Raw genomic sequence first — 5,631 nt, 5'->3', positions numbered from 1 at the left:
ATGTCAATTTTTTATTATGAAAATTTCAAATATACAAAAATAGGAAAAGGGAGCATTCAAGTCAATTGTTTCTAATTGTATCTATTGTTGTGTATCTATAAAATTGTGCATATATGTTAATTGGCCAGATTTAGTCATTCTGCAACATAAATATACTTCAAAACATCATGTTGTACAGAGTTATACATACAATTTTATCTGCCAATGTAAAAAAAAAAAAAGGAAACTGAATTTAAGAAAGTACTTCTGAGGGTCTCTCTGTCCGCTGGCCTAAAAATATCAACAATAAACCAATAAAAACAAATAATGCTGGAGATGGCGGCTGCTCTAGCAGGCTGGATCTGAGTGAAAACAGTGGCCAGAATGTTCCAGCCTATCTGAGTGGACAAGTACTAGGACCGACTGGGGGAAATGTCATTTATTTTATTTTTTTAATTTTTTTTGAGACAGTGTCTCATTCTGTTGCCGAGGCTGGAGTGCAGTGGCATGATCTTGGCTCACTGCAACCTCTACCTCATGAGTTCAAGCAATTCTCCTGCCTCAGCCTCCTGAGTAGCTGGGATTACAGGCGCACACCACTATGCCCAGCTAATTTTTGTATTTTTAGTAGAGGTAGTGTTTCACCATGTTGGTCAGGCTGGTCTCAAACTCCTGACCTTGTGGTCTGCCCGCCTTGGCCTCCCAAAGTACTGAGATTGCAGGCATGAGCCACTGTGCCAGGCCAGGAAATGTCATTTAAATCACTGAGGCCAGAGGGCTTTTTGTTGCTGCAGTGTTATTCACCCACTGCTGACTGAAAGATGGTTTTGGCAGTTTGATGGTGGCATTTTTACACAACCATAGCAGAATTTAGAAGGGCAGTGGGTGGAGGTGGGAGTTGTGGTCCTTTTGTTTGTCTCTATATCTTTATTGCAGAAGAAAAAGAAGTCCTCACAGTCTCAGAAGAGGTCTCCTCACATCTCACTGGCTGCGGTTGGGTTATATATCTAAGCCCTAATTGCCAGAGAAGTTGGAAAGGGCATGTCTGTCACATCTTTGAAATCACCTTTGCAAAAATTACATCAGTGAGAAAATTATGGCATTGTGGGAGATCTGATCGAGCCAATGCTGCTCTGGCCTTCAGCCTTCAAGCTGCCCTTAATTATTCCTGGGCTTAAGCAAAACTAATTTTGGGAGACATTTAGTTTATAGTTAACGTGGTAATAGCACTTCCCCAAACTCAACTGCCTGTGTAAAGCTAATGAGAGGCCACTGGGCTGGGAGGAGAGAGAAGGCTGAATTCTGCTAAGGTGCAGCTATAAAAAATTGCCAGCCATTATTCTGGAAGTCACAAGATATGCAAATTCCCAGTTACTCCTGCAAATAACATTCCTGCTGGAGAACCTAGGGTTGGCCTTTTGAGATACCTTTATAGGTTTTTTGCGTGTCTGATACAGATGACTCCACCTGGACCTCCCAAATGCTCCTGTGACCCCACCCAGAAGCAACCCAGCTGGCAGGAGGACAATTTCCCACACTCCTGCGATTGCACCCCAGCCAATCAGCAGCAAGCACCCATTGACTAGCCACCCCCGCCCCTTCCCCAGCCAATCAGCAGCAAGCACCCATTGCCTAGCCACCCCCACCCCTTCCCCAGCCAATCAGCAGCAAGCATCCATTGCCTAGCCACCCCCACCCCTTCCCCAGCCAATCAGCAGCAAGCACCCAGTGCCTAACCACCCCCGCCCCTTCCCCAAACTACCTTCGAAAAATCCTAGCCCCCAAATGCTTGGGGAGATTGACTTGAGTCATAACTCCGTCTCCTGTATGGCATGGCCAGCCTCACACCAATTAAACTCTTTACTGCAATCCCAAGCCTCTGTGAATTGATTTTGTTTGTGCAGTGAACAGAAAGAACACTTCAGGCAGTTACATTTCCTTTCCTTTTTTTTTTTTTTTTTTTTTTTGAGACGAAGTTTCGCAACCTTGGTTCACTACACACTCTGTTTCCCTGGCTCAAGCGATTCTCTTGCCTCAGTCACCCAAGTAGCTGGGATTACAGACGCCCGCCACTATGCCTGGCTAATTTTTTTTTTTTTTTAATTTTTAGTAGAGATGGAGTTTCATCATATTGGCCAGGCTGGTCTTGAACGCCTGACCTCAGGTGATTCCCCCGCCTTGGCCTCCCAAAGTGCTGGGAATTATAGGCGTGAGCCACCACGCCTATAGCCTTCTAGAGTGGAAAAAGGGATCTTCCAGAAAAGTAGAGGCGGGCTGGCAGTTGAGTGTGCAAACAGGACTGACCACAGCATTAGATGTGTAAGTGAATAAGAGTAGGGGAGGCTTCATGGTTAAAAGCTTGGGCTTTGGAGAATGTCTTAGTTCAGGCTGCTGGAACAAATGACCATTGACCGTGACATGAAAAACAGAAATGTGTTTTTCACAGTTCCGGAGGCTGGCCCTTTGAGTTAGGGTCGGGATGGTCAGGTTCTGGAGTGAGCCGTCATAGGGGCTGCAGACAGCATTCTTCTCCCTGCGTCCTCACGTGGCTGAAGGAGCACTGCAGAGCTCCTTTCTGTAGATAGTGTCAGAGATGTTTGAACCAGAGCAACTCCATCTTGAATAGGGGCTGGGTAAAATGAGGCCAAGACCTACTGGGCTGCATTCCCAGACGGTTAAGGCATTCTGTGTCACAGGATGAGATAGAAGGTCTGCACAACATACAGATAATAAAAACCTTGCTGATAAAACAGGTTGCAGTAAAGAAGCCGGCTAAACCCCAACAAAACCAAGATGGCAATGAGAACAACCTCTGGTCGTCCTCACTGCTACACTCCCACCAGCGCCATGACAGTTTACAAATGCCATGGCAATGCCAGGAAGTCACCCTATGTGATCTAAAAAGGGGAGGCATGAATAATCCACCTCTTGTTTAGCAAATAATCAAGAAATAACGGTAAAAATGGGCAACCCGCAGCCCTCAGGGCTGCTGTGTCTGTGGAATAGCCATTCTTTATTTATCCCTTTCCTTTCTTAATAAACTTGCTTTCACTTTACTATATGGACTCACTCTGAATTCTTTCTTGTGCAAGATCCGAGAACCCTCTTTTGGGGTCTGGATCCGGACCATTTTCCAGCAACAATAGGGCACTAATTTCATGGGAATTCCATCTACCTTCATGACCCAATCACCTCCAAAGGCCCCACCTTGTATGATTGCTGGGAGGTTAGTATTTCAACCTCTGAATCTAGAGGAGACACAAACATTTGGTCTCCAACGGAGATAGTCACTTCTGGGTTCGAATTCTGATCTCTCAACTCAGTAGTGCCATAACCCTGGGAAAATCACTCTGAGCCTCAGTCTTTTCATCTACAAAATGCAGAGATAATTACAGTGTATCTCACAGGTTTGTGGGAAGAGTTAAGTGACTCAAAACATGCAGAGTAGACAGTCCCAGTGCCCATCAACTGACACTGCAAGCAGAAAGAGAAAGAGGAGAAAAGCTGAGACCTGCTGTGTGGCAGGCAGGGTGTGAGGTACTTCCTAAGTCATATTACTTTTCCTCTTGTCATTATAATAATCTTCTGAAAAGTAATGTGATCCAACACTGTCACTTACCCGGGAAATCCTAGTAACAGGATCCTAACACAATCCAAACCCCAAAAGAGGGTTCTTGGATCTTGCGCAAGAAAGAATTGAGTCCATATAGTAAAGTGAAAGCAAGTTTATTAGAAAGAACGCTGAGGAAGGAAAGGGCAGCAAGAATCAGTGCACAGGAAAATCATTAAGCAAAGCCTTCATTAGGCTGGTTAGATCATTGATCTTAAGAGAAAAGTTTAGCCAATGGGAAAAGATTCAACTTGGAGGTGCAAACACAAATTCTATGGGGTTGAATGAATAGAGAGGTCCTTGTGGTTTTGTTGTTGTTGTTTCGAGATAGAGTTTCACACTTGTTGCCCAGGCTGGAGTGCAGCGGTGCGCTTTGGGAGGCTGAGGCGGGCGGATCACGAGGTCAGGAGATCGAGACCATCCTGGCCAACATGGTGAAACCCCGTCTCTAATAAAAATACAAAAAATTAGCAGGTCATGGTGGCATGTGTCTGTAATCACAGCTACTCGAGAAGCTGAGACAGGAGAATCACTTGAACCTGGGAGGCGGAGGCTGCAGTGAGCTGAGATAGTGCCATTGCACTCCAGCCTGGGCAACAGAGGGAGACTCTGCCTCAAAAAAAAAAAAAAAAAAAAAAAAAGATAAATGAGTTTTTCTAAAGTTATATGTGGCGTTTGAGAGAATGGTCATTGTATTATCTTCCATTCAATTTTTAAACAGTTTTCTTGAGTTGTAATTCATATACCATACAGTGTACCCAACTAAAGTACAAACTTCAATTTCTTTTCTTGCTTTTCTTTTTTTGAGATGGGGTCTCACTCTGGGGTATTCATTTTCCTTTCTTGACTGCCTTTCTTTCTTTCTTTTCTTTCTTTCCTTCCTTTGTTTCCTTGGTCTTTCACTTAAAGGTGAAAGAAACATACATTCTGCCCAGGATGGAGTGCAGTGGTGCAATCACAGCTCACCGCAACCTCCACCTCCCCAGATGACCCTTCTTCCTCAGCCCTCCTGAGCAGCTGGGAATACAGGTGGGTGCCATCATGCCCAGCTAATTTTTGTATTTTTAGTAGAGACGGGGTTTTGCCCAGGCTGGTCTTGAACTCTAGTCTCAAGAGATCTGCCTGTCTCAGCCTCCCAAAGTGCTGGGATTACAGGCATGAGCCATCATGTCTGGCTTTTTTTCTTTTCTTTTTTTTTTGAGACGGGATCTCATTCTGTCACCCGTTTAGAGTGCAGTGGTATGATCACTGCTCACTGCAGTCCCCATTTCTAAATTTGATGTTTTTTTTTTCTTTCTTTTTTTTTTTTTTTTTAGTAAATTTTAAAAGTTGTACAAATAAGACTACAATCTAATTTTAGGACATATTTATCACCTAAAAAAATACCCATTAGTATTCATCTCAAATCAAATCCCTCTGTAGGTTTGCCTATTCTGGACATTTCCTATACATGGGGCAATGTGGTCCCTGGCCTTGTGTGTCTGGCCTCTTTCACTCAGTATGATGTGTTCTAGGTCCATTTCCAGCATACATTGGTACTTCACTCCTTCCGGCACTAGATAATATTCCATTGTATCAATACACGACCTTTTGTTTATCCATTCACCTGCCCGTGGGCATTAAGGTTGCCTTCACTTTTTGACTATTATAAATATGATCACTATGAAGTCCATGTAGAGTTTTTGTGTGGCTCTATATTTTTCATTTATTCTGACATTCAGTGTTTAAGCAACTTTTTCTCCTTTTATGATTTAAATAAATACATTTTTTCCACCATGGCTGGGTTTTGTTACCTATAAGTTTTAAGTATTTTAATACTTTTAATTGACTTCTAACAATAAAATTCTACTGGTTACAATAAGCAGATGAATCGTTCTCAAAATTGCATCAATAAGATAAATTTCATTTTTATTTTCATGGCACTCTTTCATGTCAAAAGTAGAAGATATTGTTAGACATAATTGAAATCTCTACCCATTTGTGTCCCTGAATAATGAAAACCCTCTCATGTGTCTAGACCTGGTCATATTTAATTTAAAGTA

The sequence above is a fragment of the Macaca thibetana genome, chromosome 11 (genome assembly GCF_024542745.1).
Source record: "Macaca thibetana thibetana isolate TM-01 chromosome 11, ASM2454274v1, whole genome shotgun sequence".
Lineage (NCBI taxonomy): Eukaryota > Metazoa > Chordata > Mammalia > Primates > Cercopithecidae > Macaca > Macaca thibetana.
This window is presented reverse-complemented; position numbering follows the sequence as displayed.